General features: G+C 35.4%; 1 pseudogene; it reads left to right on the top strand.

Annotated features, from left to right (window-relative positions):
- The first annotated feature begins 3,187 nt into the window (after nt 1-3,187).
- LOC104218051 (uncharacterized) lies at nt 3,188-4,501 on the top strand (annotated as a pseudogene).
- The last annotated feature ends 4,175 nt before the right edge of the window (nt 4,502-8,676 follow it).

Raw genomic sequence — 8,676 nt, 5'->3', positions numbered from 1 at the left:
TATATAAGATAAGATATACATATGAGTTATTTATAAAACGAATATGCAAATACATATTAAAAATAAATTGAAATCGAATCATCCCATACTTTTTTTACTTCCATAGTGATATGTTCTCTCGTCTTCTTAATTGGAAAAGACAAATTGTAGTTTATAGTTTTTGGCTTTTTCTGAGACTATCTCAAGTCTACTATTTTCCCTTAAATCATGTTTTTAATATTTTTAGTTAAAATATCTATAAGGTTAGGCTATATTCATTGGCACGAAATAACAAAGAGAACGTTAAAAGCATTGAAAAATCGTCTATAACTCATCTTTGAAAACTCAGTTTCAACTTTAATTAATTAACAAAAGTGAAATATATTGCTTTCATTGAACTCAATGTGTGTGTGCATATATTATGGGAAATTTCTCAATCATTTCACCCAGCATTACCTGCATCATGGGTGTTCATAAAAATTCAAAAAATCAAACCAAATCGAAAATTAAAAATTGATTAAGTTTGGTTTGGTTTTGAATTTAATAAAAAAATAACCAAAAAAAACGAATCAAACCGACTATATAAGAAGCTACTTAAAATTTATTATTAAACCTATTTATATGTATGTTTTTATACAAAGTTTCTAAAATTTTATGGTACATGTTAATTATTTACACTTTTAATCTAATTCTCTGTTATTATAATAATCTAGTTTTTTGCCTTTACATTCTAGTTTGAATGGTAGTTTTTTTTTGAAGTACAAGAATCTATTTCATGTTAAATAATACATTTTTAATTAAGTCCTTAAATTATTCTTCACTATTTGATTCAATTATTATCAATAATTTGATTTGATAGTGTTACGTTGAAAATGTAGTCGATGGAATATGTGTTTGGTAGTGTATGTCTTATATTTAAGAAAAAACGATAAATAACCGGGGGAGGGGGGGAATCGAAAAACCGACAAAACCAAATCAGCAAAAAACCGATTTAATTGGTTTGGTTTGGTTCCAATATTTAAAAAATTAACTTACCTGATTTGGTTTCTTTTTAATTTACCTTTATTGCATCCCAACACCTCCAAAAGCTGGCTGGTTTTCCGGCAGCATCTTCTCGAAAACACACCCATGATGTCCCCATTAAGCTACTGTTTTATATTAAACTAAGTAATATATCCGCGCTTTGCACGGTAATAAATAATATCATTAAACTATGAATTATCCTTTTTTTTATATCCCCATTATTGAAAATAACGAAAAGGTAGGTTCTTGCAAAACCAAATATAATAAGAATATCTCAAGAGCCTCTACATTCTAATGAATAGCTGAAAAGGCCTTATCGATTTTGTCTTTTACATATTTCCCATCGTAACATTTATTTGTTGATGTAATTGCCTTCTCAATATCAATTGATCATTTCAAATAATTAATTGTCGTTTCTTCTTACTTTTGGGTACACAAAAAGCATAGCATTCAATTTCATGGTGTACGCTATAGTGCTTCTCAAACTGTCGAACATTTCATGATATGGATGTTTGTAAAATTCATCATTGAATAAGATTAATATTGAGTGTAAATAATCTAGATCCGTTAATAAACACCAACAAAAATCTTTACTAAAAATTAAATCAATGATAATCTGGATTCAGAATTGCTTGGGACATTTTTCTTTTGTTAATCATCACCCTTCAGGATTTCTTTCACACTTTAGGTCGACATTAGAATCATAACATTAGTTCTCTAGCTAGTGAAGAGCGCAAAAAAAAGAAAGAGAAGAGAATAGGAAAGGATGGAGCAAGTAGATGCGAAAGAATTAAAGTTGAGCGAATAGTTAGAATAGCATATATGAAAAGATCAACTAAGCCTCAAGATATTCTATGTCATTCTAAATACCAATGCAATTGGTGAAAGATAATACTTATAAACAGGATTATGTAAAACATACGTCGTTACTTATTGTTTTCTATCCAAGACTTCTGCCCTTCAAGGGATACCTTTTACAACCTATCAGACAGATTTAGAAAAATAGCAGATCTAAAGAATATTTATCAAGTACTTTTCCTAAATTGAAAAGGAAATCAATTCAAAATAACATAGAAATTAAAATTTAAAGTAAGTATTCAGAATCTAGACCTTTGATCAGTTGTTCCAAAGCAATTACATCACTTCCATTGCAAGGTTCCATTAGACCCTAACTCCAAAGACACATAGAGTACAAAAAAAAATGATGTCAATGGTTTCAACAGATGTTGTATTTTGAAACTTCTCCTTGAGACTCTTTTGTCGGTATTCGGCAATTACACCGATCCTTGTAGGCCTTGCAAATCACCACACAGGAAATACATGTACTGATGTAAGGAATAAACGTACAAAGTTTTCAAGGAGACCCACATGAATAATAAGGAAAAACAATGTGTACCAAGTGAAACACAAAATAACTGGTAACAAATTAAATAATATATTTGAACAATTATACTCTAACCATATATACAAAAAAGATCGTGAAAATAAAAAAAACGAATCTATTTTTAAAATCTCCACTTTCAAGCATCAGATGAAAACTCCAAAACTGAAGCAAAATAATTCACGTCCCTTGGCAACAAAGCTAGCAAATGAGGAAGACAAGGGTAGTCGCAACTCGAAAAGAGACTTCATCTCCGTGGTAAATAATCTTCCACAAAAATGATTGGTTCAAAGCTGTTAGAGGAAAGCGACGATCCATCCTCCAAATTTAGTAATGCAAGATTAATATACTAAGGATTGTATATTTGAGGCTAGAGAATTAAAATAGTGACGGTTACAAAAGATATTTAAGGTGTAGTTATTTAAAAATTAATAAGAAAACTGTTAAAAGTAAGGCAACGACTGAGTTTTTAACATATCACTGTGTTTCTCATTTTTCATTAATTGACATGAAGAGACGTGACTTTAAGGCTTGTTAAAACAAGGAAAATAAAGGAAAAAAATAGAAAAAAACCCCTAAAATCTAAAAATATAAATAAATGTGATTCTTGGCCTAAGAGAGGTACCAAGTCATCTCTTCCATTCCCTCCTTTATATATATAGAGAGATTTTCTGGTGGCTATAGAAAACGTCCAAGTGAATGCTTGGAAACTGAAAGGTTCGTAACTAAAGGAGGAAAGTAGTATTACAAATTAAAATATTCCATTTACTTAGCTTGGAATACAAAAGGCCAGAACTGCTAACAATGACAGCTGGACTTCTTACAAGAATAATGTAAATGTAGGGAAAAATGAGATAAAAATGCAAAAAAAAGAGATAAAAGAAAAATAAATTTGCTGGCTCTAGAGGCATGCCACATCATTTATGTTAATCCCTTCTTTATATTAATATATAATATATAGATGTGGAATAATCAAGAGCATTGAAATCAAAGAGCCTCAAAAGCCCAAAGCTCCTGAAAAGCCCAAGGAGCCTGTAAAACCCAAAGAACGGGAGAAATTCAAAAATAGTCATATTTATAAGTGGCCATCTAAAAATAGTCACAATTTCAAAAGTAATCAAAATTTAGCCACTTTTTATGTAAAGATAAATCTGAACGAAAATATTGTTCAAAATCCGGACAAATACTCCAGCATAATATACTGGAGTTTGGAGCACCCACTACAAAAAAACTGAAATTAGCTACGAACGTCGTCGCTAATCTGTCGCTAAAACGCTCGTAGCTAGCAGAATTTCTTGATAATTTGTTGCTAATCCGTCGCTAAATGAGATTAACGACGAATTTTTCTATTTAGCTACAGAATTTGTCTGTCGCTAAAACCTGATTTTTTTGTAGTGATCGCTGCTCCAGTCTCCAGTATATTATACTGGAGCCAGCAAAGTGTACAAGTCCAGCATAAATATGCTGGAAGTTCATACACAGGTGCACCAAACTCCAGTATATTATGCTGGACTGGTCTCTGTTGCAGCAAAATAGTGGCTATTTTTCAATGACTTGGCAAACTCTGGCTATTTTTGAATGACTAGTCCGAAAATTGGCTAGACCGTGCTATTTTTACCCAAAGAACCCGAGAAGCCCAAACAATCGGAGAAGCCTAAAGAGCCTGAAAAGCCTAAACAGCCTGAGAAGCCTACAATTGTCTTCATTGAAAAGCCCAAGAAGCCCGAAAAGCCCAAAGAACCAGAAAAGCTGAAAGTATCAGAAAAATCGAAAGAAGTTGAAAAGCCCAAGCCCAAAGAAGCTCATGAACCTAATCCAATGGCTCCACCATCACAACCACAACTACTAGCACCAGAGGCAATAATGGTAATGCCAATTTACAAATACCCTCCGCCACCACTAGGATATTGTTTTGGACAATGTTACGAGGTTCATATCGGGGGCCCATGCTATCAATGGTACGGAAAACCATTCCCTCCAGCCCAATGTTAAAATAACTATGGGTATAACTATGGGCCTTGGCCTAGGCCGTATATCTCTGGAAGGGGCTGTTACGTGAGCAGATGTGACTAATACTTTAGTGAAGAAAATGCCACAGGATGCTTAATTATGATTTAAAACTAAATTTCGTGTTTCAACGTCTTAAAAACCTCATTTTATTCCTTCACAATTTGCGTGCGCAGTCCGGAAAAGCTTATATGTTGGAAGTTGATAAAAATAAGAAATTTTGCTTAAAAACTTCATTTGAGTTGACTTCGGTTAACATTTCATGTTTTGACAGTCCCGACGGGTCCATACCAGAATATGGGACCTGCACATATGCCTGGAATCGGAGGTCCCTAGCCTGAGTTATGAATTTTTGTTGAAAATTGAAAGTCTGAAAAATTTATTTGTTTTTTAAGAAATTATTGATGTTTGATCTCGTTGATATCGGCTTTGTAGTTTGGTTTCGGAGACCGGTATAGGTCCAATATAATATTTTTGATTTATCTGTAAAATTTGATGAGAAACGAAGTTGGTTTGACGTGATTCGGACGTCCAGTAGTGAAAATAGGAATTTCAAAGTGCTCTTGAGAATTTCATTTGATTTGGTGCTAAATTTATGGTTTTAAGTGTTATTTTGGTGATTTAATCTCACGAGCAAGTTTGTATGATATTTTAAAACTTGTGTGCATGTTTGGTTTGGAGTCCCGAGGGGCTTGAGTGTATTTTTTGATCTTTGGTTGAGAGACTAGTAAAGTTAAGAAATTTGGGAGTTTGGTCATGGTCAATATTGGATTAAGACGACCTATTTTCAGTATTTTGAGTGCGCGAGCAAGTCCGTAGCATGTTTTATGATTAAAATTCATATATGATTTGTGTCCGGAGGTTCCAGATGAGTTTTGGGGTGGTTTTGGATCATTTCAGAGAAGTTTGGGTTTTGCTGGTTTCTGGTACGACACTGTTCATTCGTAATTGCGAACCTTTTATGATAATTGCGAAAACACTGTTCATTCGCAATTTCTAACCATTTATGGCAATTGCGAAAACACTGTTCATTCGCTAATGCGAAGTTTTGTTCGCAAATGTGATACCTGCAGCTGAACAAAAGGTGACTTAGACATGATTTTTGATTCATTTCCCAAACTTTTAAAACCTAAACCACAAGAAGTGGTTTTCCAAAGAACTTTTCTTCCCTAAATTATTGATAAGTGATCTTAAACTAATTTCTTTCAATCTGTCACTACTTTTTCATAAGATTCAACCAAAAATCTAAGGTTTTCATGGTGAAATTGAGAGTTTTGGGTAGGAACTAGGGATTTCGAAATTTCGAGATTTAGACCTCAAATTGAGGTCGGATTCCAAAATCAATTATATATCCGGGCTCGGGGGTGAATGGGTAATCGGGGTTTGGTTCAAATTTCGGGTTTGGATCAAAGCGGGCCCGAGTGTTGACTTTTATTGACTTTTTCAAAAATGGCCTAAATTGAATTTTTTGCAATCATGGGTAGATCCTAAGGCTTTATTTGAATCGTTTGGTTGGTAAACTGCTAGATTCTATTGGTTCGAAGGCTTGTGAAGGGAAAAGCTGTGATTGAGCTTTGAGTTTGACCATTGGAGCGAGGTAAGTACCGTGGTTAACCTTGGCTTGAGGGATTAGGTATTATTTGCCTATTTTCTACGTGTTTGGGTGTTGAGTACAACGTATAGGTGAGGTTACAAGCACCTATACGTTGTTATCGAGTCATAGCATGTGAGTGAGTCTTATTCTTGTAACTATTGTATTCTTTGATCATATTGTTCATGTTTAGGCTAGCTATTCATTATGTTGAGCAACTCTTATCATGTTTTTATGGAATTTGGTATTGATTGTGTATTGACTCAGAGTTGAGGTTGGTATTGTGGAACTAAATGTTGAAGTAAGGTTGGTTCTTGATATTTTTATCTCCCTATTGTTATTGTTCATTGTTTTCGTGAGGGAGAGTGTTAAAGCATGAAGGGTGATGCCGTGCAATTTTTTGTGAGTGAGTGATAATGCACGAAGGGTGATGTTGTGCCATGTTCTGTGAGTGATAATGCACGAAGGGTGATGCCGTGCCATGTTATGAGAGAGTTATGCACGAAGGGTGATACTATATTGTTTCTATTATTTCTTGTGGTAAGGTTGAGAGTAAAAGCACGAAGGGTGATACCGTGCACTTTACTTTATTGTGTTTAGTTGTTTCTAGCTGTTAAAGATATATCGATTGAGCATGTTCTCATTTCCATTGTGATTTCTTGTCTTGTAATCCCCTCAGCATGTCCTCTTCCCAATATTTCTCACCATGTTCCTTTAGTTGTTGTTTATGGTGTATATATTGATATACTGCACAAGTTTATTTGTAGGTGTATTGTCCCAGCGTCGTTACTACTTCGCCGAGGTCAGACTCCACACTTACCAGTACATAGGGTCGGTTGTACTGATACTGCACTCTGCACTTTATGTGTAGATTTTGGTACCAGACCGAGTTGACCCCTGAGTCTAGCTACTGGCTTGATCTGTTTGGAGACCCAAGGTAGTCATGTCGGCATCCGCAGGCCCTGGCGTCCCTTTCTATGCATTTCCTTTACTGTTTCATTTGTATCGAAAACAGTTGTATTTCCTTCAGACACCTTATTTATAGCTAAATCTTAGTAGTTCGTGGATTGTGACACCAGATTTTGGGTTGTGTATAAGTATTAAAGTTGTTATGGATTTCCGCGCTTTTCTTTTTACCTTGTTATTGCTTATCTGATGTTTATCACTAAAAAACTTAAGTATTTGGCTTAATGATCTCTATTGTTGGTTTAATTAGCAAGTGAAATGTTAGGCTCCATCACTGTCCCGACGGTGAAAATTCCGAATCGTGACAATAGTATGGAAAACCGGTCCCTCCGGCCCCAGGTTACGATAACTATGGGTATAACTATGGCCTTGGCCTGGGCCGTATGTCTCTGGAAGGGCTGTTACGTGAGCAGATATGACCAATACTTTAGTGAAGAAAATGCAACAGGATGCTCAATTATGGAGTCCGGAACCAAAATGTGGTTTTTTTGACTCAAACTACACAAATAGGTGGTAAAGAAAATGACCTTTTTATATATAGCGCCATAATACCTGGCGCTATATACTAACAGTAACAGAACCGTTAAGGTATATCGTCAGGTATTGTAGCGCTATATTGTAAAAGCTGACATGGCCAGGTATAGCGCCACAATACCTGGAGCTATATATACAACATTAATGTATAGTGCCAGGTATAGTGGCGCTATACATAGATTTCCTGGCCCCACCAATAATTCGTGACTTCAATAATTTAAAAGCGTATAGTGCCAACCTTTTGGGCGCTATACCTATATAAAAAAAAATCCCGGCTAGCCACTTACAATAGAGTATGATAAATTGATATCGTTGTTATGCAAAAAACTGAGTGTGAGGAAACGTTCAGTGATACTTAAAGTAACCGGAAGATATCCGTATTCCGTCACTCCACAAGGGGTTGCTTTTTACTCGGAGTTTAACATCGACGATGATGAAACTTTGAGTGATTGTCTGAGGACTCCGGACGAATGCCGGGAATTTCTTGTAATCACAATGTTGGAGATGTACGTGAAGGTCGAAGACGTTCCAAAAACGAGGTTGTGCGTAGCAGAGATAACCCCCAGTCATTGGGTGGTTATTATGGAGCAGTTTTTGCCGGACAGGTTTCAGATGAAAGAGTTTTCCTTGATTTAAACTTATCACCGCCGGTGAATGAGCAGCGAGAAAATAATTTATACCCTGCTTTCCATAATTCACAAGACGAGTGGTAAACTTTAATTTTCATTTGTGTTAATTATGTATATTTTTGGCGTATTGAATTTGTATTAACGCTCATATATTTAATAGGGGGTACCGGCCGGATATGAATTTTACAAGTAGCCCATCCGGTAGTCATCACTTAATTGAAAACGCCCATCATGAAATTTCATCACATTACGACTTGTAAGTGAAGTGATATAGCCATATGGAAATCATTTATAATTCAGTAGCTTATATTTTTGTTGGTTGTGCAGTGAAAACGAGCAAGTTGAACCACCCGTACTCACTCAATTGACCGAAAACGATGTATTACATCGGGATCTGGCAGATGCACAGAGGAGGAACAGAACAATGATTACGATAACAATACCGATGAATCCGGAGACGAGACACCCTTTTTCGTGAGGATGGTGATGAGTAGGATGAGGAGGAAGGACCTGATTTGAAGAGAGACCCCCTAGACGAAGAGTGTATGAGTCCGAAGTGCCGTTTC

This window comes from Nicotiana sylvestris, chromosome 5 (genome assembly GCF_000393655.2).
Source record: "Nicotiana sylvestris chromosome 5, ASM39365v2, whole genome shotgun sequence".
Lineage (NCBI taxonomy): Eukaryota > Viridiplantae > Streptophyta > Magnoliopsida > Solanales > Solanaceae > Nicotiana > Nicotiana sylvestris.
Note: the sequence above shows the minus strand (reverse complement) of the source record. Positions and strands in the feature narration are given on the sequence as shown.